Source organism: Camelus ferus, chromosome 14 (genome assembly GCF_009834535.1).
Source record: "Camelus ferus isolate YT-003-E chromosome 14, BCGSAC_Cfer_1.0, whole genome shotgun sequence".
NCBI classification, from domain to species: Eukaryota; Metazoa; Chordata; class Mammalia; order Artiodactyla; family Camelidae; genus Camelus; species Camelus ferus.
Genome location: NC_045709.1, coordinates 48,589,691 through 48,616,295, shown reverse-complemented (window position 1 = coordinate 48,616,295; position 26,605 = coordinate 48,589,691). Strand labels below are relative to the sequence as shown.

At 38.9% G+C, this 26,605-nt stretch overlaps 1 long non-coding RNA gene and 1 other non-coding gene across 2 annotated transcripts in view; both read left to right on the top strand.

The window, feature by feature from the left end:
* LOC116668701 overlaps positions 1-13,453 on the top strand; it is a 45,453-nt gene extending 32,000 nt beyond the window's left edge. The window contains exons 2-3 of the long non-coding RNA XR_004325930.1: positions 2,350-2,404; positions 13,433-13,453. This is a non-coding gene — a long non-coding RNA (uncharacterized LOC116668701). The remainder of the gene's footprint in view (positions 1-2,349; positions 2,405-13,432) is intronic.
* A 2,637-nt stretch (positions 13,454-16,090) lies between these two features.
* On the top strand, positions 16,091-16,197 carry LOC116668763. Its single transcript, XR_004326002.1, has one exon. It is a non-coding gene; the product is annotated as a U6 spliceosomal RNA (small nuclear RNA).
* The last annotated feature ends 10,408 nt before the right edge of the window (positions 16,198-26,605 follow it).

Genomic DNA, 26,605 nt, shown 5'->3' with positions numbered 1-26,605 from the left:
CAGCCTAAGAACTGTCGTGATGCCTGTGGGTGGGGCTCAAGGTCTACTGGAGTCAAATGTTCGGCCATCTTGGTTCTAACCAGTTTGTCCTGTCCTCAGTTGCTGTGTCTTTCCTTCAGTGGTTGTGCCCTGCCCTCTATCCTTCTGTTTCAATTTCAACAAATTTCAAATCATAGACTACAAACAAAACAGGGCTTTGCTAGATTCAAATATATGCAGAATTATTAGACGAGATTTCCAGTACAGAATCCATTATCCAAGCTAAATATTAAAATGTATTTCCTCTACATGGGATTTCATATATGCTATTTTCTCTCATTCTTTGAAGATTGATAGAAGTCTCCTGAGACTTTTTTCAAGGTATTATTTCCTTTTTTGAAATAAAAAAGGAAAAAGACTTCCAATATAACTTCGGCTGGAAATAAAAACCTTGGGGTTTTCATAGTCAAACAAACTCTGAAAATGTAAGTCCTGAAAAAAAGAAGAAATTAAATTTGGCCAATTGGTTTAACAATGAGATCATAACATTACTTTTAAGGCTTGCTGAAACCCTGAACGATTCTGTGGTATTCCTGAAAAAACAAATAGAGAAACTGATTGAGTTATGCGTGGCCAGCGCACTCCCAAGTAGTTCACTGCAAAGTGATGCATATTGAAAAAGACCATTTAAAGTTCCCTACACACTAATGGGTCTGGTGGGCTCTGAATTAGCTGGTACTTTTCACAAAAAAAGATCTAGGCATCATTATGAACAGCTCAATTAAGATGTCCGCTCAATGGGCTACATTGGGCCAAAAAGCAAATAGACTGCTTAGATGAATGAACAAAGGGAGAGAAAATGTAGAAATACTATAACAGCCTTGTATAAACCTTGATGAGGCGGGGTAGTTTCAATGCCTCCTGCTTAAATTTAGGTGAGTAAATCAGCGTCTCCCATCATGAATCATTTGAGTCATTTCCGGAAGAACTCTCTGGGTACAGTTTTCCTGACTCTGGGAGGCAGTAGCCAGGTGCCTCGTAACATCAGAAGCATCATTCTTACCACATCTGTTTGGCTGCAGATGCCTTTGGATGGGTTCTGCTCACCTTTTTTCTTCTGACTCAGCTTAGGCAAACTTCCTGCCAGTTTCTGGGATGCCATGAGAGCTGGGGAGAGGAAACATGATGGCACACAAGTCTAACACCCCAGGAGCAACGTATGTATAAACATTTCATGAACTTATGATCCTGCCTTGGAGATGAGCTCAGAAAGTTCTCAGATGCTTTAGAGTTTCCTCCAACTTTGATAAAAAGTTTCCCACTGCATACCCTAACAAATTCATTCCATCCAAGCCACATCTCTCCTTTCCAATGGTCCTTGTCTCAGAGTAAAGAGAAAAAAATACATACCTGTCTAAAGTAAGCATAATCAGGATCCCTCAAGTCGCTTTCTGAGTGAGAAAATTCACCTTCCTTTGAAAAAAACCTGTAAGAACTTAACAAAAGACACAGCAAATTTCATGACCCTTAGATTCATTCAGGTTTCTTGCATAATTGTCTCTGACGGTCACATATCTATGATGGCTATACTATGTGTGTCTGTGTGTCTGTGTGTCTGTGTGTGTGTGTGTGTTCTTAGTTTTATGTTATTAATGGTTCCTACCAGGAGCTCAGCTGAAAAATGAATTTCCACAGGAAATGTTGAGAAAAGATAACAGTGAAGTTGCTCCTGGTTATCAAATGTGCTGGCAGCCAATTCTCCCATCAGGTTAGGCACAGAACTTGAAACATTTTTAATCAAAGCTGCTTCAGACTCTAACATCCCATGTGATTCTGAAACAACCCCGAGAAACTCAAAACCTGAAAAAAATAGAGTCCTAGAAAAGTTACATGACCTAACTGGGTCATTTGAACTTCTTGGCATCCAAATAGAGATGGGTACCACTCTCTAAGCTTTCAGACTGACGCTTGGTCCTCTAAACCAGTACAGAAATTGACAGTAAGTGTATAAAATTTTCATAGCAATTTGGCATTGCTATGACAACCAAGAACATTTTGTATTTTACCAAAGCATCAGTCTGTAATAAGTTGGGGATTAAAAACAGACGGGTAAATAAAGGAACTGTCCTCTGCCACGGATGCTTTGCGTGCTGCAGTGCTAGACTGCATTAAACCACAGCCGCTGAAAGCGTAATTTAGCATTTCAGTCAGGATCCTCTGCACTTTCAGGTTCAGCCTCTGAAGTTCCAGGTAACAGAGAAAATAAACAAATCGACATGAAATCAAAATACACCCACATGAGAAATGCTGAGACTCACCTTTCCACACTTTCGACACATTAATATGTTTCAACTTCCTATTTCCCTCCAGTGGCTTTTGGTTCAGAAAACCGAGGAGGGCCTGAGAGACTGAACACCAGGGGAAGGTAAGATCCACGAGGTGCCTTTGCCTTCCTCTTAAGTTGGTGGATAAAAACCTGAATTCCTTTTGGTATTTTCGTTTGCTTTGGGGTGAGTTTCTGGCTTTTTTTTTTTTTTTTAACTTGCAAGATTTTCTGTCTTATTTGAGTATCATCAGTAGAGAACTGAGATTTTAAAAATCTGTACTGTGGAGATGGCTATATTTGCATATTGATTTCTTAAGATTAACCATCAGAATCACGAGGTGCACAAAGAGAGGTCAGGGGATAGAATACCACAGAGAGCTTGGAAATAAAATGATGAAAGGTGATTTGTTGATCGTTTATAATTCTCTGATTTTGAAGGAGAAGGGGCTGCTGGCTACTTCTATCAGATATCAAAGAGTTAATATCCACTTTTTAGAGAAATGTTTCCCAAAACACGAATGCAGAGTTGAGTCTAAGTGTGGTCCTCCGGAGCCTATCGATGAAAGAAATGCAGAGGAGTATTGATTTCACTGCAGCCGAAGTGCCCCGGCTTCGATCTGTCACCATATTGACCCCGTTCCCAGAACAAAATGTAACAAAATTTACACAAGAGCAGCATCAGACGGCTTCGGTTACGCCGTTTGTGACGATCAAGGAGAAGCTGATTTTCAAGTTGTGTCAGTACTTTTGTTGAAAATACACAGTCCCTGTCGAACAGTGCTGGGAACGAATAGTCTGGATACATTTGATAAACAACTTGTTTTTTCTCTCAAGTGACAATGTCATGCATATCCCTCCAACAGTTATAGTGAAAAGAGTTTTAAGAGTTCCTGGAGTGAGGGGTAGACATTATATTGAAGCAAATTATAATTCTTAAATTAAGACTGTTTGTAGTTCACGTTTATATTTAGTGACACAGATGTCTATATTAAGTTGCTAATAAGAGACAGATTGTCAAATAGTACCCATAATGTGATTTAATTCTGCTACTGTATATGCACCAGGGGGGAAAAAATCTAAGGAATACATATTCCAAAAATATAACAGCGGTATCCGCTAAGTGATGCCTCTTTTCATTTGCTTATGTTTTCCAATATTCCTATCATAAGCATGATTACCCATTTCCTTTCTAAAAAAGGAAGAAAAGGGAATATTTTCATCCACTTCTGGGATGGTAGATTGATCTACATGATCTGCTCTTAACATTTCTGCAAGCAGGAGCGCATCCAAAATATTCAAATTGTGCCGAGGGTCACAGGAAAGATGCGAGACTCACTTCCTTTCCCTTCCCAGGTAGAAAATCTTTAGAAGTATCAGCAGGAGGAAGTGTAGGAATTCAGTAATCGAATTACTGAAATAATATGAAATAAAGAATGATGTATGTGTAAATGTCTAGAACTGTCTCCAAAGTAAGTCAAAACCTCTATTCTTGAATGGATGAAAAAAGAAAGCCTAGAGGGCCTGAAGGAGTGTTTCTGGTCAGCTGGACAGCAGAGCTACGGGTTGCAGAATCTCAGAGAGCTGGGGTTGATTTCCGTTGCCACCACTTACGAGCAGACTACTTAGCATCTGAGTCTCAGAGGATAAAGAAGAATAATAATAAGCACCTCAGAGAGACTTTAAATGACTATTTCAGAATCTGTGCTGGACGTTAACCACAGGGTCTTACATCTGTGAAGCCCTCAGTTAACAGCCGCCATGAAAGTAGTTAGTTATTAGAGAAGAGCTTTCCTCTTATCCCCTCCAAATCCCCACCATGGCCGACACTCTGCTCACCACTCTGGCCTTTCCTCGCCCCCCCACCCCCCACTGTTTCGGGTCATATGACTGGTTCTATCCCTGCACCGCAGCCTTTGGGCACGGAGGGGAAGCCATTTCTCCCCCTCTGCCAACATTTCCTTGGGGGAAAATTGAAGGCGAGATATTCCACATCCATCATAACTGAACATCCCTGGGTCTAGTACACTCAGAGGAAAGAAAGAGAATGTACTATCTAAATTTAAAAAAAAAAAATAAATCTAATAGCAATGCTAACTGGGGATGGTGGACTGATTACATAATCTGCACCACACATGTCTGAGCAAGTAGGGATTCCCCCCAGAAATCAGAAGAACTACTAATAATAATAATAATAATAATAATAATAATAATAATAATAGCCGTAGTACAGAGCAAGCAAGAACACCGTGAGTCTTACGTAAGTCAGTTTGGTCGCGCACAGCTCTGGCGCCTCCTGCAGTACGCAGTAGCCCCTGCAGAAATCCAAAGTGGGGGAGGATTCCGTTGCCGCTCCTGCACACATAGCTTTGTCAGTAAAAACCACTTCAAGCCCAAATCTGCCACACATTCAGACATTTATTAAATAAGCCTTCATTAGCAAGTAAGCCTCAACATACTTCATCCGATCTGTTCTGTGAACTCAGTGTACCTTTGGGCCATCATGAGATGTGACTGAATTCTAGAAGCAAATTCCTGTTACTCTTTTCGTTGAAATCAGGTGAGCAGCAGTCCTCCTGAGCCAGTGGCTGAGCTCAGGGCCGTTTGGGGCTTCGCACCCTGTGCCTAAGGGTCCTGGCTATAGACATTGCTGGATTCTTAATCTGAGTTCATGAGAAAGGAACAAAGCATGGGAGGAATATCCTGTGAATATTTTAGACATTTCACATGTTTTGCACACTTTAACTTCACAGTGAGAGCCCATTAAACAGAGGAAATAACAAGCTACTAACTTAATCAGCAACAATCTATTTTTGACAATCACTGTGTCATTTAAGATCACCTGAAGTGTGAGTTGGCACGTGTATAGTTTTCTACATACTTTGGGGTGGCCATTTGTGGAGTGTGGCTCATCTGATAAAATCTTAGCTTACCATCTTTGGAGAATGGATTCTTGATTAAAACAACTAACTGTTCTTAAAGTTAAACACTAAACTGGTTGGTATATACATAACATTCCACTCTTTCTATACTGAAGTATCAAAATATTGTATTAAAGGGATGGTAATAAAATGAAATATAATGCATTTAAGTTAATTAGAAATGAGTAGCTGTTGAATGCCTGTATAAGTGAACTCTGCAAGGCACTGGGCCAAGATAAAAAGGATAAACAAGATATTTGGGGATCCAGCCATTCATTACACCATCTTCAGTAACCTTGATTAATCCAGAGACAGATATCATTGAATTGGTCACTAATTGTTTCCAGCCTGCTGTTAAATCGTTTTTGTATCTAGATTCATTTTCTAAGATCTGATTTGTCATTTGGCCAGAAGTCTCACTTTCCCAAGATATCAATGGACCTTGGTATCAAAACCTATTCGTAAATCTATGGTGTAGCAGGTATCACCTTACTTGCTCCCTGGAAAAAGAAATCAGCCATCTTTCAACTCAATCCAAGAAGCCTACAGGAACTGAGGAGTGTACCTAAAAAAAAAAAAAAAAAGAAAAAAGAAAAAGGAAAGAAAAAAGTCTATTACATTCTGCCCCAACCAAGATAAATTTTCTGGTTGAAATGAGCTAAAAAAATCTTGGTAAAATAGCAGAACAATGGCTTATATTGTATCTTTCCTTCTGTGTGAGAATGTAACAGATTCGTGCACGTCTTTTTCTGTCTCATTTTTATCCTTTGTGAACATTTTAAAACTATAAAGGAATAGTTAATAGAATGTAGTCTGTCCATTTCACACAATGTTAACCCATGAGTGAGGTGACCAGATTCTCAGTCTGCTACATATCTACTGTTTATTGACCACTTATTATGAGCTAGATGTTTTGCTCAGTACTTTATAGGTACGTCATTTAATCCTTACACCTTCTGAGGAGACTTTTATTACCTCTACATTACAGGTGAGACACTGAGTATAAGAAGATGAAGGCACTTACCGAAGTTACAGAGCTAGAGGGTGATGCGAGTGGGCTGTAGCTCAGGTCTCTGCCTCGCAGCCAGTCCTCCAAATACCTCATACTACACTGTAGCCAGTCCTTCTAACTACACACCACCACTACCCACAACTTAGAGCATCCTCAAGGCAGAAGCCCTTTCTTCATTCTCAGCTCCAGGTTTATGATTTGGTAAATTATAAGTGAATAAGGTGACTTCCCTAAAAACATTATTTAAAAAAAAATCCCTTTAGTTGGCTTTATTTCCACGATCACTCCAATAATCTACTTCATGAAAATTCCAGTTTCTTTGTGTCATCAAATAAATAAAAAATTAACATCTCAAAAGTGCAAGAGGTAATCTTGCTTACAGAAGTGGCATCTCTGCGGCCCCATTTATAGGGGACTTTGGAGAGGGCGTAGATCCCCCTGCAGAGATGCCAAAGCCTGACCTCTGGTACTTGCCCTTAATGCTGCAATGGAGGAGGCAACTCCAATGAGAAGGAAAGGACATGTTTGTAGAGAAGTGGGGAAAATCATCAAAGTCTGTTGTTATTGTTGTTGTTGCTGTTGTTTTGAGAACTCTAAATAAATATGTCATGACCTCTTGGATAAAATGCAGAATACACATCTTGCAACTCAGAGCTAGCCCCAAGCAAAAACATAGTCCAGGCAGGGTGCCTTCCCAGACTCTCTCACCCTTCTTTCTGTCTGGACTTCCATTCTCCCCAGTTCTTCCTCTTCTAATGCTCAAATTTTCCCTCCCTATTAAAGCCTATTCTTTAAAAAAGAGTTGGGGGGTATCAAATAGGCAATTAAAAGTAGCATTGTCTAGTGTTAGCAAAAATACAGGGACAAAGATAGTTTCATAAAAGTTTGGTAAAACGTTATATCTTTTGTGGTCAGTAACTTGTAACACTTATCAACTGCCTTTAAACTGTGTATATTGGTAAATTGAAACATTCCACTTCCAGAACTTTATCTTAAGAATTATTAACTTATGCAAAATTAAAAACTATATGAGTATATCAGAAGTTCAAAAAAATAGGCTAAATGAACAAGAATATGAAATTGGTTAAAATAAATTATGACACAATCTTACACTAAAATACTAAATAGCCATTACAATTATATTGAAGAAACACTTTATTCCAGATAAAAACATGATAAAAACAGATTAAAAGCTCTAAAGAAAAGTAGAATATTATCTGTGTAAAGATTAAATAATATATGATCTCTGAGAATTTAAACATTAACTATTTCTAGGTAATAAAATGCAGATGGCTTGTTTTGTTCTCCTTTGTTTACCTGTAGTTAGTAGTTTTTAAAGTGAACATACACTACCATTATAATAGAAAAGGGAAGTTCTAGTTTTTCTATTTTAAAAAGGAACATCTGATCCCCCAAGTGTAAATATAAGGGGTTCTATTACTTTGGTCTGTGATATAAAAGTTTTGTTTGTTTGTTTTAATCTGGGAAGAAAACTTTCAGCATTTGGGACTATGTACAAAAGAATTTTCCTTAACAGACATCCTTTCAAGGACATAAACTAGCAGCTGCTTCAGAGGCTCAGTCAGGCCCCACCGGAGGCTGAGATTCCTTCAAGTGCCTTCTTGCATTTGGAAGTCCCTGTGAAGCCATTCATATCTGCAACTCCAAAACCCAGGGTCCTGCCATCATCCCAGCTTGTGCTGGATGAAATACAGTGTAAGTTTCCCTTACCCTAGATGATATACTATTAAGATGAGAGAACAAAATGACAGGGGAGCTTTTGAAGGAAAAGTGTGTTGAAGTTCCTTGGATAGGTCCTCACGGTCCTGTGACACCAGAGGCCCCACGTGAATCGGGCCAGGTCATGGATTCCCGCCTTGGCTCAGCCCGGAAGGTCTTTCCCTCCTTCTCAGCCCAGGGTAATTTTGCTCCATCTTGAAAACCTAATCTAAATATCTTTTTTTGGACACTACTTACTCCACAGCCTTCTGTTTTGTCCCTCACCATTTCCAGAGGGCAGAAGCTGGATTAATTTCTCCCTCCTATGAGCAGCTACAGCACCTTTTTCACATTGCTAATACTGAATGAGTCAGAAAGAATGGATGAATGAATAATTAAGCAATTCTAGGGAAAAAGATAAGCATTTATGCTGAACTTTCCCAATCTAGACACAAGCCAGTTTACAGATGTTTAGTTTGGGGCAGACGACTTCTGATTGCTGTGCAGCAAATCTGGACCACTCTCTTGGTTGCAGAGAATTTAGCAGTGTGTTCTGGACAGTGTACACATGACCATTGGCATTTGTTGCGCTATTTTGCTTAAAAAGATGACTTTCTCTTTAGGAATCAGTCCCGAATCCTGGGAAACTATATTCACCCTTTGAGATTACTGCTTTTATTTTATTTTCCTTGTTTCATTTTAATAGTGATTTTGACTCCAATACATTTCCTATTGTTCTAGTATGTAAACATTAAGGAAACCAAATTTTACCATCTCCCCAGTGCCGTTTGTTCTTTGGCTATAGTGTTTAAGATACTATCCTCAAAGAATAATCCAGGAAAAGAATTTCAGAGGGTCCCAGGAGCTCTCCTGTCAGCTCATAACCTACAAGCTAAGAGTCAGCAATCTTCAGTTCATGCTTGGAGACCAGCGTTGTCAAGGAACCGTTGGATGGTTGTGACGGTGACAAGAAAAGAATCCAGGTCTTGCTCTCTTCATTAAAACTTCACTTCCTTTCGTGACTATTCATAGAATTCTCTCTTGCGAAAGAGTAGTAGTTATGCCTCCCTCCTAAAATACATGCATATCCCAGTCTCATTCCTAGCCCCATAGATGAATCAGTGTGTGTGTACTGAAATCCTCCTCTATTAGCCAATATTTTTTAAAAGATATAAATGTGAAACAAAGATGTAAAAAGTAAAGTAGCTCTGAATCTCATAAAAGAGCCATTAAGGGACATAGTTAAAAGATTAAAGGTAAATACATATTACGAGACATGGTAATAAGGTAATTTCAGGCACTCCCGAAATTAAGTTGAAATGTAATATACGGAGATGAAAGGAAATTAAATATGAAACCCTGAGATACTTATTAAGCCGTCAGTGGGAATCTGGGTGGTGATGTCACAACTAGGAGAGGAAAGACGACTCGTGCAAAGTTGGACGCGATCCAGTTTGCGCTGTAGATTTATGCAGTTAATTTTGTCCCCTGACTGCATTCAGATGAGCATTTCTCCTCGACATACACCAAGAAAATTGCTGCATTATAGCTGTGTTAATGGTAATCAGCTTGCTAATGAGCACCAGAAGGTCGTTACAGCAAAGAGAGGTTCAAAGATGTATAACCTAGAGGAAACGAGAGCGTAATTCTTCAGGGAATGCAAGTGTCTTGTTTGTAGGTCATAGATTATTTGTTTTGGTCACTGCATAGCACAGGGAGTTTAATTTAAGCAGGAAAAAAAAATGAAGCCTTTTGAATTGTGAGACCAGCCCAGCTTAATTAAGAAAAGTAACACTAGATAATTTTGAATATGTGGTAAAAATAGAATTCTTCAGTAGACCTCAGACAGTCCTAAATAGTCCTGTCCCATGTGTGGTGATAGCTGTGGTTATGCAAAATGTAAGGTTTTATTTGTATTTATTCATATACCAGACGTTGCTTCATGACTCCCTGGCCAGGACAGGGTCGAAACATCAGGGTGAAAAAGGTAACGTTCAGAAATTAAGTCACTGTCTTGTGCAAACAGTTTCAAAGTCTAAGACTTAGGAGAGAATTAAGAGAGATTTCAGTGTTTATTTCAGATGCACATTTTGGCTTCAAAAGGTTAAGTATTTATTGATACTGTCAAAGGAGAGTATTCATTAGGACTACTGCTGCTATAGCTTGTTGCAACACTCAGGGACACAGCAGTATGCGGATTCCAGGACAAGCTGGGTGGCTCCTCCTAGGAACTTCCTCCCCACAGTTTTTTTTGGGGTTTTTTTGTATATATATCTTTATTGAAGTATAGTCAGTTTACAATGGTGTGTCAATTTCTGGTGTACAGCACAATGCTTCAGTCATACATGAACATACATACATTCATTTTCATACTCTTTTTCACCATAAGTTACTACAAGATATTGAACATAGTTCCCTGCGCTATACAGCATGAACTTGTTTATCTAGCCCCACCGAAGATTTAGGGAGCCATATTAGCTCAGAAATTCCTACATCGTGTCAATGGAAACAGAATCATACTATCACTTGCTTAAATCCATTATAGAGGTTCTGTGTTTTTGTTTAATGAGTACTTTTAAATAGACTGTTTTACTAATATGTTCTTGGGGTAGGTTTTATAACCAAAGAATGATGCCTTGGAAATGAGCAATGGTAATAATTTGCATTTCTCCATTCTACTAACACATGGAATTTGTCACCATATTCAAATGAATGTTTTTCCCATCCTATAAAGGACAAGTAAAATGGCTTTTGAGGATTGATAGGCAGATAGATAGATAGATATAGATACACACAAATATATATGACTGATTACAATGAAGTATAATATGATAAATACAACATCATACTATATTATACCATACTATACTAAAAGCATTTTACAGTTTCCAACCTGATACCTCTCTGAATTAGAAGCTCATATTTTTTACATTTACCAGCTTCCCCAAATGAATACCTTCCCGGTCATTTTCTCTCTCTTGCCTTCCGAGACGACCCACACTCTGTCTATGGAGTGTGTATCTACCTTTATTTTAATCACCAGCCCCTGGCCCCACCATGTACATCTCCCTAAATAAGCCTACTTTTACTCAAAAGAAAAAATAAAAATAAACACTTCCCTTTGTGAAGGATATTTCCTTTTTTCCAAATTCTCAAGTACTAAAACTTCCTCATTGCAAAGAAAAGCACACTTTGGATTAAACCAGTGTTTTAATTGTTTGAGTCCCTGTCGTCACCTTTTTTCAGGTCATCTGTGACATGATCCTTTCATAAATGTACTCCCCCATCTATACAGAATGATTTTGCTAGAGAACAGGTTTACATGCCAAATTGGAAAAAAAAAAAAAAAGAGTAAGTAAAATAAAAAGAAAAGATGAAGGACAGCTGGAGAGGGAAGAAGGGAGGGAGGGAGGAAGGGAAGGGTTACAGCATATGGAAGTGTAGGACGAATAGGTAAGATACTTAATAATTTATCAGTATAACAGTATGATGTTGGGGAAATATATTTAAAAAATAGAATCCTCTTCCAACACAGAAAACCTTTTCACAAGGTCAGTAGAGAAAGGAAACACTTTTATTATAGAATCAGCATTAAACCAGAAAGCAACACGCATCACAGGAAATCCGCTAAGAGATGCAAAGACAGAAAAAAATCTGCCCCTCCCCCACCCCCACTCCTGCTTATATAGCCAAGTGGACACAACCCATTGCTTACCTGTTCTCAAGGTAAACAGTTCCAGTCCTCAAGTCAGAGACTTGACAGCACCATTTATCACAGTAGTTCATCCTAACCTCACCTGGTGGTTGGGGTGATCATCCGTGTTGGGTAATTGACTTTTTCCAGAGGAAAAACACCCTACTCATCTCTTCATGACGGGAAGTAGCTTTGCAGCTTGGAACAAAGCACCACGAAGTTAGGCCCCTGCCCTCCCACAGGTATGGGGATGGGGGCGCTGTCTCTACTGATGTTTAAAGAGATGGTTCCTCTTGTTTGAGAAAGACACTCAGGTCAGAAAGCTGACAAAAGGCCTATCTAGTTTTCCAAAGGATTCCTATGTATTTCAAAGAGATGAAAAAGTATGTGCAATTACAAGTTTTCTAAGGTAAATGCTCAGAAAAATGGGGAGGGGAATCTCTTGCCTTATTTCCAACAAGAAGAATTAAGCCTCTTATTTTTGATTTGTATTCGTCCTTACAATGGGCACCACTGATTTTAACCCAAAACAAATGCCCTGGGTTCACTGAGAGGTCTGGGTTACTTGTCCGGACAGAGTCTGCACTGAAGATGCTCTGGTTCTGAGAGCTCTGGTCTCCCGGGTCCGTGTGCTCCTGCCCCTGCGAGTGTGCTTACAGCAGGTCCCCTAGCATCTAACTCAGTGCTTCTCCCACCTTCGTGTGCATGCAGACTCACGGGGTGGGCCCTGGTTCTGCATTTAACACGCTCCCAGGTGAGGCTGCAGCTGCTGGCTGAGGCCCGTACTCTGAGCAACTAGAAACTGTGTTCACTTGTCCTTATAGGTGGAAAAACCCACCGCTTACCAGATACACGCCCTGGAGTAAATCATGTCACCTCTTCAATTTCAGGAGGAAAAGACCCACAAATGAACCAAGAAAGTTAGGAAATCCATTTCCTGGAATTGCAGAGACTTAGAGCCTTAAAGGAGCCTTCAAGACAAATCCATCCTGCCCTTGAATACGTTCAGCTGCCATTTTTAAAGTAGCACATTTCTCTGTTAGACAGCTCACAATTTTATGTATGGAGATGCAAGCTACTTCCTCATACTTTTGACCCATTGGATCTGCTTCTGCCATCTGGAACTCCAGAAAATAAGATAGAAAAAGCCAACATCTTCACGACACTTTATAGCCTGTAAAGCAAATTTGTGTTGATGATCTGATTTTATCAACATAACCCTTTTTTATATTTGTGGCCAGTAGTTTTTCACCACTGTCTCATCATTTGTAGGTGAAACTCCCCAGGGTTTCCCGATTCTTCACCACCTTGATTTCCTTCATTTATACTCACTATAGTTTTTAGTGCCTCCTTTTAATTGGGTACAAATTAATGGCAATTAAAGAATTAGGCCTTATCTCAGAAAATACTTCCTAAGTAAGCACTTCCTTAGCACAAACACTTCCTTTTGTTAAGTTGCTATGCTGTATTAGTAATAAATATCCTTTCCTTATAAATAGGAACACAATATTCTTACCAGGAAAGAGTAGACATTATGTAGGTTTGTTAAACACTTTTCTCCTTCTTTTGCTGAGCAGATGCGTTGTAAACATGCTTTTATCTCACATGTCATACTACGCTGGAGGAACCAAGACTCCAAGGAAGAAGCTAGCACATTTATGAAGACTGATTGTCCTCAGGGTCTGCAGACAATGTGGAAGGGTGGTAGTGTTAACTCACACTTCATCTTTGTTGGTTCAGACTCTCCGATACTAACACCTCCCTTGCTTCTCTCCCAAATCTAGCCTCCATCTATAAAGAGGAAGGGGTATGCGGCTTCACGGCAGTGCAGGAGGATGGAGGCTGGCAGCGGCAGACACGCTGGTCCTTGGTGTGCCCCGATGGCGCTGCACGCCTCTGCTGTGTCAAGAGTCCATCTGCCAACTGGGCATCCCGCAGATCGTGAACTTCTGCTTTATTCTTTTGGCCCCTGGGAAAACACTGAGTCTCCTCCACGTCTGCTGTCTGATCCCCTGGCTCATGAAGAGCCCCCTGCAGTGCTGTCCTCACGGCTGGCTGCCTGTGCACCAGCTCAGCTTCTACAGTGTGAAACTGAGAAAACCTCGAGTGCCAGGGAGAGCTTGTGTCAAAACACACTGCTCCCCACGCGATGCGGCTCTGTGCAGAGCAGTCTCCACTCGGAATTCCAAATAGGGGAGTGGAATGCGGGCCTCGCCCTCTCACCGCCTCCTGATGGCTGGTTAATGCCAGTGCCCCGCCACCGCCACACCACACCACTGCCGCTTCCCCAAGCCAATCCCAAGGAGGGAAAAAGGATGACATCTCCAGTCTCACTGGCCTTCTCCCTCTCTCCTTCTTCCCACAATCTCCTGGGGCCAAAAAGGACTGTCTTCCTCTCCATCCTTTTCCAGTCTACACCTCCTTTGTAGGAAACTATGATCCGACCTGCTAAAGCTGCCTAACAGCACATCAAGAGAGCCGATGAAGAAATTCAGATCGTTTGTTCAGATAATCTGGTGCACAAGGTTTGATTCCTGCCGCACAATCCTGTTCTTTCAATACACGAATTTGAACATTATCCTTTCTCTGCATTCTGAGCAGGCACTAATAGTTGTCTCTTCGAATGCTTCCTTCTGTCTTCCCTGTGTGTCTAACTTCCCACATTTACGTGTGTCAGCAGAGGATTAACTGCTCCCTAATCTGTTTGCTGATATTGATTCTTGGCACTGTGGCAGCCATTTTGAGACCATGAGGATACCTAGACATAGGGGAGACAAGTGACACTGAGGAAGGTGGAACAGATAAATGAAAAAAAAAAGATTCCTTGGTGTTATCACTGAGCTACTGAATTAACCAAACCTAAAAGTGCCCTAACTCAAAACTTCCTATATGAAATAACTTTTCTTCATTCTTTAAGCCATTCCATTTCCACTTGAATTTTTCTTATTTGGAACAGAATGTATCCAAATGGATATGTTGTCTTTCTGTGATCTCCTCCAAGGCAGATGAATAACCTAGCCAACTTGGGCAAAATATTAAAGGAAACTAATGATATTAATAAGAATAACCCTAGGATTAGCAGGCATGAAGGTCCAGAGTTCTCTCTCTCACTTAAATCTTTACCACCATTGTCCCAGTTCAGAAAGTCTCCATCATTTCTCATAACAAGTTGCAAAACTGGTCTGACTGCCACTCATCTCAACCACCACCTTTAATCCACACTTCTCCACCGATTTTGGAGTCTCTTCCTAAAACACAAACCTCATATGACTCTCCTACTGGAAGCCTTTCCACGGCTCCTCGTGGTCTCCATGATGAAATCCAACCTACTGTGCATGGTCCACAAAGCCCGCCAAGACCTGGCCCCTGCCTACTTTTTCAGCCCCGTTTCTGCTTATCACTGCCTGACTTTCTGTGCCACAGCCCTCAAATTCTGAGAGTTTCTGGTGCACGGTGTCATTTCCTGCCTCTGTGCTTCTTAGGAGCTATTCCTGGTACTTGGGGTCAGCTTCCTTGGTGCTAAAGACTGACAAACCCTCACTCGTCTTTCTTGGCTTGGCGGGAACCTCACTGCATTCAGGTACACCTCGCTGCGAGCCCCAGGGCTGGTGCTCTAGGGGGTGTGTAACTGTCCCTTGCCTGTGCCTGTCCTGTGGCATCTCGCACATGGAAGAGCACTTCACATGTGTCTGTCTCCCATCCAGACTCTGGATTTACTGAGAAAGAAACCTTGTTGATTTCTGTCTCTTCATCACTTGGCACAGCTTCTAAGGTCCAGAGAGGCAGCACCGCATAGCCCAAGTTCTGGCTGGGTTCAGATTTTTGGTTCCATTTTATCCTGGTTATGTGACTTGGAGCAAGTAATTAACTTCTCTGTGCTTTAATTTCCTTACCTATGAAGTGGAGAAGATAATAACAGCTGTAATTACTATTACTAAATACTAATAATGGCAGGGCATTGTTGTGAGGATTAAGTGAGTTTATTCATGTACAGATACTTAGAACCTTGTCCAACTCAGCGTAAGCATCCAATAAATATTACACTGTATAGCCAGTGCTGGCACATGATAAATACCTGGGAACTGTCCTGAAGGACGGCAGCTACTCTGAGTCCACGCTCTTCTCTAGGGAACTAAATGGTTTTGGAAGTCACAGATGATAAGGGCAATGACTTCTGTTTGCAAACATATTTATGCTACAGCTCGTGATGCCCCATATCCTACACAGAGGGTTTATCAAGTCTGCAGTGCTTGCAAGGACTGGGGAGGCTGCACACAATGAACAAATTTATACATTTAATCTGAGCCCCTGATTCCTCTCCCACTTGGTGCTGCGGGCCGAGGTGATGTGAGGGCCCCCAGAGGGCCCAGGAAGCTGAACAGGTGAGTGGACGGAAACACAGTGGTGGAGCCCTGGACTCTGCGTCAGGAAACAGTACTCAAGTGCTCACTTCGGCAGCTCGGGTGTTAAAATGGGAAAGACACAGAGAAGATTAGCACGGCCCCAGTGCAAGGATGACACACAACTTTGTGAAGCGGTCCATATTTTTGTAAATCAGCTATAGAGAAAGAAAGAAAGAGAAAGAGAGAAAGAAAGGCAGAAAACAGCACTGAGAGCTGTCTAACGCTGGGAAGTCACTTAACGTGACTAAACCTCCGTTTCCAAATGGAAAGTGGGGGTGGGAAAGCCGGCTCCACCTACCGCAGAGAGCAGATACAAGAAACAGATGAATTAAAGCATGTGAACATTCATTGGTTAAGCACTTGATAATGTACAAAAGCAAGAGATTTGCTGAAGATCCCCATCAAAACCTTCTGTGAGCTCTGCAGAGTCAGTTTGTCTGACCCAGAGAAACTTCCTGTAATTCCCTCAGAAACACCCCACCCCCACCCCATGAAACCTTGCCGAGGTCCTGACATTAATGTATTGTGTGTGTGTGTGTGTGTGTGTGTGTGTCTGAACATCTATCTTCTCTCCATGTTATACCTCACATCCTAAGAAATCCAGTTACTTATTATATTCCTATCAGGAATAAAATAAAAGAATTGACTCTAATGACTGCCAGACAGCAGAGTAAAATTAGCTTCAGATGACTATGAAGGCACATAATGTTCCAGTTTACCGGAAACCAAGGAAACCTAGCATATCCAGCAGCAATTTTTCTTCCTTCTTATTCTTTCTTTGTGGTGAAGCTGAGAATAATGCCCTTAGGTTTTTCTCACTATATATGTAGATGGGGAGCAGAAAGGAGCTGCAATGGTACAGACTCGGAGAAGGTGCAATTAAGGCTAAAATAATTTGCTGCTCTTTTAACACAGTGTTTCTTTACTATCAAAGTCACCTCAAATCGACAATTTTAACATAAGATAATTCAACAAAAATATTATTTTAGGCATAAGAAAATTTTATAGAAGGAAACATACTGGATGAAGTGTCGCTTGTGGTGTAATTTTAATTCTGAAAGATCTTGCTAAGAGGGCTTATTTAAATAGGTTCTCCCTGAGATGAATATTTAGGGGGAAAAATTCCTACAGGATGATTTATAGCGAAATTATATGAATAGAATGAAGGACAGAAGAATTTTATTAGAAAAGGGTCTCATTTCCACAAAATATAAATTATACCTTTTAGAAAATATATTGAATTTTATTAATATTCTGTAGACAGCCTGAAGTGTTAATCTCCACCCCTACCTATAAGACTTTCATTATGATGTACAAGGTGTATTTACCCTTTAACCAAATAATTTTTGAGCAACTTGATGGAGCCTCCAGTTTACATATCCTACAAAATATTTTCATTGCAGTTACAAAATCTTATACTTTGTATTGTTGGCAACTTTTAATGGCATGTATGTGGGGGTGTATATTTTTTATACACGTTTATGCTTTTGGTAATACCATGCAAGAACACAATTATGATCAACTCACTGTATTTGATAGCTGAGAAGAATGTTTCTCCGGCTCCCACTGTTTCTGTTGTTATTGTTTTAACCATTCTTTTTAAGTAGAGATGCAATCAATTTGTGTTTTTTTTCAGTGCTTTGTTCAAAAATCCTGCCTTCCTTCATCTTGCAATTTATAGTTAGAGGAATTACTTAGGAACAGATCACCAAGTATTGTATTTCTGCTTGGCATTTGAAAGTGATCTCATTTAGACCTTAGTAACTAATATTTTTGATGAGGAAATTGACTTATTAGGATTCAGAGAACTTGGTTATAAATCCTTTTCCAGTCTCTATCAGTCTCAAAAATTGAGCCTTTCTTGGGTTGGTGACGCTGTTGTAGCAAATAAGAGTAAATTAACCATTAATGCAGTGTGAGTTTCAGCAAGGACAAGCTAGAATTTAGGTTTTATATTATTTGAAAGTGGAGGCTGAGAACAAGAATGAGGATAAACCTAGGAGATTAGAGACAAAAGACAAGACACATTTTGACTCTTAAATAAATGTTATTAAATACTTTCCTCTTACATAAATATACATAGAATGTATATTTCATCCTTTTAGAGCATGCAAAATGGAGCACAGACTCCTTGTCCTATTCACAATACCTGTAAAATATGGTAGTGCAAAAATTATTACTCTCTATTTATAAAATGGGAAGAACCTGGTTTAAAAAGCTGAGTTTAAGTTAAAAGCAGAAGCCACGCTTTTCTTTACACCTTAAAAAAGTATTCCAGCGATTCCTCACTGATTGTGAATTAAGGCCAGCTTCTATTTGCAGCTCCGTGATGAGGAAAACCTTGAAGACACGTCTCTTCAAAGTAGCTGAGTATTTGAAATCGTAACATCCTGGCATTTCACCCAGGCCCTTTGACAAATCTTAAACCCTGGGCAACTGCACAGGAGGGAAATCTCTGGTACTTAGTATTGGTCAAAATGGCAAACATCTCCAGGTAATAAAATTAAAGTACCAAGATACATTTTAGCACAAATATTTCTGGCTTACCCTCAGAATAAATGCTGAAATTCAAGAATCTATAGCCTCTTCATATGTATAAAAAGAAATAAAACAAAACATTAAACCTGAAATCCTATCAACGTATGTCTCTAAAAGAATTCTAAAAGAATAAGATGACAAAAAGGAAAAAAGATTTTAGAATTGTCTCTATCAATCTATAAGGAAACACAAGCATCATTCTCTAATCGCAGAATTTTAGAGTTGTCAGAATTCTGAGAAGAGTCTCTAATCTACGACACATATTTTCCCATTTGAGGATACAGCTCAGAGTTGTTGTAACATGTCTATGGTCACACAGCCGACCAACGGCAAAGCCAGGACTTGAACCAGGGTCTGCTTACATCTGTGTATATCTTCACCTCCATTCTTTTTCTGGAGCACAGGGCTCAGGCAAAATTCAACACTGTCAAAGATATCAAATGTAACCTTGAGATTTTAAAGGGAAATAAGCAAATTAAATTTATCTCCAATCAACAAAATTTGATCCTTTTTTTATATCATCCTCAGTGACTCACTCTGGTTTTCATAACTTATTGCAGGTAAAAAAAAAAAACTGAAGTGTGGTGATATTAGAACCAATGATTACAGATAAGTCGTCAATAAATTTCAGATAATATGTATGTAATGTGGCCTCTTATTTTTTATTGTAAATTTATTTTAGTCTTTTTCACTTATGTATTTACTTAACCCTCACCATATTCCAAAAAGAAGTTAAGATGGTAGAGAAGTTACCTATGTGTGGGTTCTACATCCCTTTCGTCAAGCCTCAACATGTAACAGTCAGAAAGTAATGTAATAATAAGGTAATCGGGCAGTTTTCCTTCTTGGTCCCAGCTGATGACCTCTCTGGTGACCTACTGCTGTTGTGAATACTCCAAGATCTGCCCAACACAAACATGGAAAGGTAACATCACAGTTACCACAGGATATAATTATTTATAAATCAGACACAATCTGCTGGTTTCATTCACATCGCTTATATCTCTACAGGATTGAGCCAATTAAGAAAATATGGATTATTCATTTCTAAAGTTTATTCCCAGTTGTTATGTAACAATTTTAGATCTTTATTTAAGTAACTGATTTTCCCAAAAGTCTCTATAAGCAACCCCAAGCTCTAAAACAACCAGTCCTGGGGAAACTTCTTTCCCTGACTACTTATCATTCAGTTGCATGCTTTGGTCACTCAAGCTACTGTCAATGAAAATTTGGAATACCAAAAGAAAAAAGATATGTGAAATATTCTCTTTGGCAGCATTCGGTGCCTTTAAAATAAAAAGCCAGCATCCCCCCTGCTACATAAGCTCAAAGCGTCACATTCAATGGCATCTTTTCCAATGGCCTGAATCGTATTCCTCGCTTCCCTTGATTTATCCCCCCTTGGCCCCTGCAGGAGAGCATCATTTTTTTTCTCCTGCCCTCTGTCTTCTATATTTCATTTCAGGTGTCTATCGAGGCAATGAAAGATAAAGCTCTCTGCTTTCCCTTGCACTAAAGTTCTATATGGAATCAGTTCACCTGTCTGTCACTCCTCATTAAATTCTTACCCTCTTCATTCACATCCTGATCTTTGCAAATGAACATTTGCTTAATAAATGTTCCCAAGACTAACAGTGCAGAGTGAAAATCCCACACAGCAGTAAATTATTAACTCAGTCACAGAGGGAGTGCCATATATGACTTTTCAGAATGAGTTATTATGTGGATCATCATGTAATTATGAATTTTTCAAGCCATGATAGAGGAAAATTGAATATTTAATATTTTATGGACATATTCTACACTGAGGACATCTTTCAAAATTTTATGATAATTTTTAGAGTGAGCGAAGAGCAGAACAAAAGTTACAAAATAATTGCAAACTTGAATATTTAATCACCAGGGGCATTGTTGATTATTTCTCAGATTATGTAATGTAACCAAGGCTGTGAACTTTTAATCATGGTGCACTCAAATGGAGAAAAGAAAAGGGTATTAAAAAGTCAATCTATAAATATGTTTTGGTTGTTTAAGAAATCAGAATACAGAACTTAATGTTGTCAAATAGAGATCTTAGAGTATAAATATTCATGTGAGAGGAAATCTTGAGTGATTTGTCCTAAATGAGCTATTGTTGAACAAAAACTTTTTAAAACGAGCCAATTTAAAATGCTCAAAATCAACACCAAGGGGTAAACACTAAAATATCTTAAAATGCTGGACTGAGAATAAAATGGAAACCTGAAATTAATATTTGTCAAAAAAATTAAAAATTGTAAGAAATACGTTATAGCTTTGATTTAAAGGAAAAATCAAAAGATGGATAATTCCAGGCCAAATAAAAAAACAAGATTTTGCTATGAATTGCCCTGTATCTTTATACAGATTCATGCATTCATATCATGGCATAATATTTAGCACTGAAATTATCACTCATTTTAACTTTGAAAATTAGAATACTTGGTGATTTCAACTTATTTCTTAATAGGTACTCCTTACTACTAGAGAAGGTCACTTCCCAGTGCTAATGCCAATAAGCTCTAAAGACATTTGAACTCAGAGGTTCTCACACTGGCTGCACATCAGCATTGCTTCATCCTACCTCCTAGTGATTCTCAATTGGCCTAAAGTGGAGATGGACACTGATTTTTTTAAGCCTTTCAAATTATTTTAATTTTCAGACATGGTTTAAAATCACTGATACAGATAGGGCTGTCATCTGTTTTCCAGAAGTCAAAACTTCATACATAATCTTAAAATCCCAAAGAATCAATGTTTTGGGTTAATCATATAAGCTGAGCATATAAGCATTAAGGATACAGAGATAATGAGTAAATATTCCCGGCTCTCAAATTGCACATAATCTAACAAAACACACATAAATAACTGCAACTCAGGGCAATTGCTGCTTTTAGAGAGGTATGTGCAAAATGATACAGTAGTGGAGAAGAAAACCAACATTCCAGGTACCAAGATGGACTTTTCTGAACCTGAAATTTGACTAAGAATATTATGCTACTGTTTCTTGCATTCATTCATTCATTTGTTCACTTATTCAATTATTTATTCAATACTTAATTTAATGAAATGACTACTAGTTTCCCAGTATTGTTCTTATTCTTATTTTCATAGATTATGGAATGTGATCAAAAATACGGAGAGCGTATCAGTCAGCTATTGCTGCATAACAAACTATAACAAATTCAAATGACTTAAAACTACAACTATTTATTTGCTCACGGTTCTGAGATTCGAAATTTGGGCTGCATTAAGCAGTTTCATCAAAAAAGCATGCCAAATTTATATCATAACCTCTAAAGACCTTTAAAGAAAGAGATTTGACAATAATGCCTGCGCTTTCCTGAGAAATTGAATCTGCTTAGTGAAGTGAATCCTTCATTAAAAAAAAAAAATCAGATCTATACACAGTACAAAGTTTTAGTTAAAGGACAGAAATAGACTCACAGACAGAGAATACAGACTTGAGGTTACCAGGGGGGTGGAGGGTGGGAAGGGACAGACTGGGATTTCAAAATTGTAGAATAGACTACACTGTATAGCACAGGGAAATATACACAAAATTTTATGATAACTCACAGAGAAAAAAATGTGACAATGAGTGTGTATACGTCCATGAATAACTGAAAAATTGTGCTGAACTCTGGAATTTGACACAACATTGTAAAATGATTATAAATCAATAAAAAATTTTTAAAAAAAAGTTTTAGGGAGAAAAACTAAACTATCAAAGTGAAGACAACAATTTTCTGCTCCTTCCTCACCCATTATTGTTTTCCAGCCATGTAAATAAGAGACAGGGATCAGTTATTCCTACCACGAGACACTCCCATTTGCAGACCCCTCCCTTGCTCTTTAGGACAACAAGCCAGAAGCAGGGTAAAAGAGTCGCATGCACAGATATTGGTTCCCAACCTATATTAAACAGAGTGATGTTGAAAGAACAGACGTCCAACAAGGTGTGAATTTTCACAGCTTTTCCACTCTTGTCTGGAGTCCCAGCACTTCTACAAGGAGATTAGAGCCTGAGGAGAAGGGGGAGTGGCATAAGACTTTGTACCTCAATAGTTGGATTGGTGGAAACTGTGGAACATTTAAGACAGTGATTTTCTTTTTTTTTTTTTTTTCCTCAGTATTGCCTTAATATCCTTCTTGTTTATTTGCTTGCATTTGTATGCTTATTTTACAGATAAGGACACTGAACTTGGAAAGAAATTCTGCTATATCATAGACTCACTTGTATGTTAGGAGGCTATGTAGATTTGTCTCAGGATGAGATGAGTACTGAATACATTCTAGTAACCCTCCTGAACTTGACTTTATTTGTTTTGTCTTACAATAATATCTGTCCTCTTAACAAATTTCAAAGTGTACAATATAGTATTGTTAACATTTAGGCACAACGTTGTACAACAGATTTCTAGAATGCATTCATTTTGTGTAACTGAAGCTGTATACCCTTCAAATAGCAGCTCCCTATTTCCCCCTCCCCCAGCCCCTGGCAACCACTATTTCACTCTCTGCCTCTATGAGTCTGACCATTTTATATACCTCATATAAGTGGAATCACACTGTATTTGTCCTTCTGTGACTAGCTTATTTCACTTAGCACAATGTTCTTAAGGTTCATCCATGTTGTTGCATATGGCAGGAATTCCTTCTTTTTTAAGGCTGAATAATATTCCATTATATGTATTTACCACATTTTCTTTATTCATTCATCCATCAGTGGACATTTAGGTTGTTTCCACATCTTGGCTATTATGACTAATACTGCAATAAACATAGGATGGCAGATGTCTCTTCAAGATCCAGATAACAATTCTTTTAAAATAAACACACAGGAAGAATCACAAAACTGTTTTCCATAGTGGCTGCATCATTTTACATTCCTACCAATAGTGCACAAAGGTTTTCTTGTCTCCATATTCCACGTTCTCACCATCACTATGGTATTTTTAATCAGAACTCAAAACTATGAAAAATAATATGATAATCTCAGTGAAGAAAACTCCCAAACATCCTAGAAGAAAACTAAAGACTTGGCATAATTAGTGTGAACAACCATGTGTCTAATGGGAAGACTAAGAATGGTAAATATGACAGTTCTTCCCAAATCTATTCTACATTTCCAGTCCCAATGGGGTTTTTAGAAAGCAAATTTGACAAACTATCCTGAAATACTTTTGATAAAGAATTTAAAATAGCATTCAAAGAGGAAGAAACTGGGAATATAGGTGATTTTTTTTCCTTTTCTCTATTTTACAAAAGCTTTCATGCTTTAAAAAATTATGACAAAAATGTATTTTAATTTATAAATACTTGATCATTAGATGTGCAAAATATTAATAAAGTCTTAATATATGCCAATCTACTGTTGAACTAAAAATAATAATATTTTTCTATTTATTATTCTTTAAAAATGGATTCACTCAGTGCTAACCTTGAAACAGGGATTGTGCTAGTCTCTGAGGATTTAAAGATAAATAAGATATCATCCCCGATCTCAAGAGAGTTCACAGTCCTGTATAAAGACAAGGAAGTACATATACAATTAAAATATGGTGTTCTCAGTGCCAGCATGGAGTACTCACAGGGTCCTGTGGGACCATACAAGGGACTCCAAGGAAGAGGACATTGAGCTGAGACTTAACAGATAAGAAGGTGGGTTCAAGGAGAGGAACACTGACCAATAAAGCTGAAGTAGGCAAATATCAAGGACTCTATCTTTTCTCCACTTGAGCATCAGGCATTGACTGAGGAGGCTGACAGCCCATCAAATGCCCTAGTTCTCAGTAGCTCTACTCCTGGAATTACTGTCTACATCTAACAGAGACATGTACAGTTATGCATTCCTCAAGTACATTTTCATCAGTGCAGGTAGAGTTTGATCCAAAATAACACTTTGAACTAAGAGCATCAATCATATTTTTTAAAAGTCAGTATTCATGGGTGAAAATCTTATTTTATAAGTGCTGACTCATTCATCTTTCTTTTAAACATCAAGTCACCAAGTTGAAGACACTTAACAACCATCACTCGACCTGAACTGAGAAAGTTCCATAAGATGTTGAAACACTGCAAGTGCCACTTCCTAACTGTCACAAAGAATTCCCTTTCTCACCTTTCCCAGGGCATGAAGCATTTCAAATAAACCTGCAGCAGTACAGCCAAGATGACCTGAATGTAACAGGAGAAAATTGACCATAGCACCTGAAACTGGTGAGTTCTTTCTCAGGAGAGATGGCCAACTTGTGGCGTACAGAGTAGCTGTTTTTCAATGTGATGACTGAAAAGCACCAGAGTCTATGGGAAGAGAAGAATGGAAGACAGGGGTAAGTGTTACAGAAGTAGGGGGTCTGAGGATGACAAAAAAGGAACCAAAGGAGCAAAGGAAATAGTACTGCAGGCAGCTGAACTCCATTGTACCAATAGAATCCAAGCTAGTAGGCATGGTCCACATGGGGCATGATGGCCAACACTGGCTCAGAGGCCAGCCAAGTAAAGCATCAAGGCCTGAAAATAGAGCTTACTATTTTGGTGAAATGAATGAATCTCTTATTCAAGTACATACCATACTGATAAATCTGCCTGGTCCCAAACTATGTTGTCTAAGCACATTTACTAGGTGTTCTCAGGGTCCCTATGATCCAACAAAGAGTCCATCTGTCTTCTCCCTTTCCCTGTGACTGGATTTAGAAAAATCCATAGCTAATACTTTTTTGATTTGGGGAGTAAGAGAAAGCTTGCTAAAACCTAGCTGAAGTCAAGAAACCTGGTGGAGAAACATTATTATGTTGCTGCCCCAAGCATTTGATATTAATTTGGCATACCATGTGCTAACACTAGAAGCAGACCTTTCTCTTAGACTTAGCTTGAATTCTTGACAGCACACATGTAAGTTATTTCTGAAAATACTATCTAGTACTTGTGGGTCAGGCAACACTCCTGCAGACACACAGATGTTCAAGGCAGAATCCTTGCACTAGGAGAGCATACAAACAAATAAAGAGGCAACTACAATACATATTAAAGCCTCATGTCAGGAATGGTTTAAGGGCACCAAGAAAGGGACCCTAACACCATCCTATGAGTTGAGGGGAGGCTTCCAAGAAGATGAGCAAGGTGAGTCAGGTGAAGAACAGTGGAAGAGTCTACAACACAGAACTAATAGCAAGTGCAGGCATGGGGGCAGAGCACATGGCCTGTCCAAGCATTTGACACAAGTCAAAATGGGTGAATAATGAGGTATGAGAAGAGGAGTGGTAAGATATGAGGATGAAGAGATAAAGACAAGACCATGAAGCCATTTCAAGAAGGCTGAATGATATCCTTAAGTCAAAAGCAACCATTAAAGGGTTCTACGAAAGGAAGGAAGTGACCTTCCAAAATCATGTTACGTCAGAGAATAGATTGCTGGTTGCCTGAGGTGAGGGTAGCCAGGGGGCAAAATGGTTGAAGGTGGTCAAAATGTACAAACTTCTAGTTATAAGATAAATAAGTCCTGGGGATGTAATGTACAGCACAGTGACTATCATTAACAGCACTGTATTGTATATTTGAAAGTTGCTAAATAGTAGATCTGAAAAGTTCTCATCACAAGAAAAACAATTGTAACTATGTGAGGTGGTGGATGTTAACTAAATTTATGGTGGTAATCATTTCTCAATATATACATATGTCAAATCATTTTGATTTACTCCTAAAACTAATATAAGGTTTTATGTCAATTATAACTCAATAAAAAATCTTAAGTTGTTTCAGCAAGAAGTTAGATCTGAATAATATGATTAAAACAAATTAGTAAAATTTGTTATCTAACTAATCCTCTGAGCCCAATTGGGTAAAGACACCCAAAATTTCCTACCTTCAGTTCCAGCTCAGACATTCTGAGTCTCAATTTCTTAACTCTTTTAGAGCAGCATGCTCTTTTAAAAATCAACATATTAGTTGAGCCCTCACTGGAAAAGTTGAGCAGCATTAATTCTGTACCAGCTG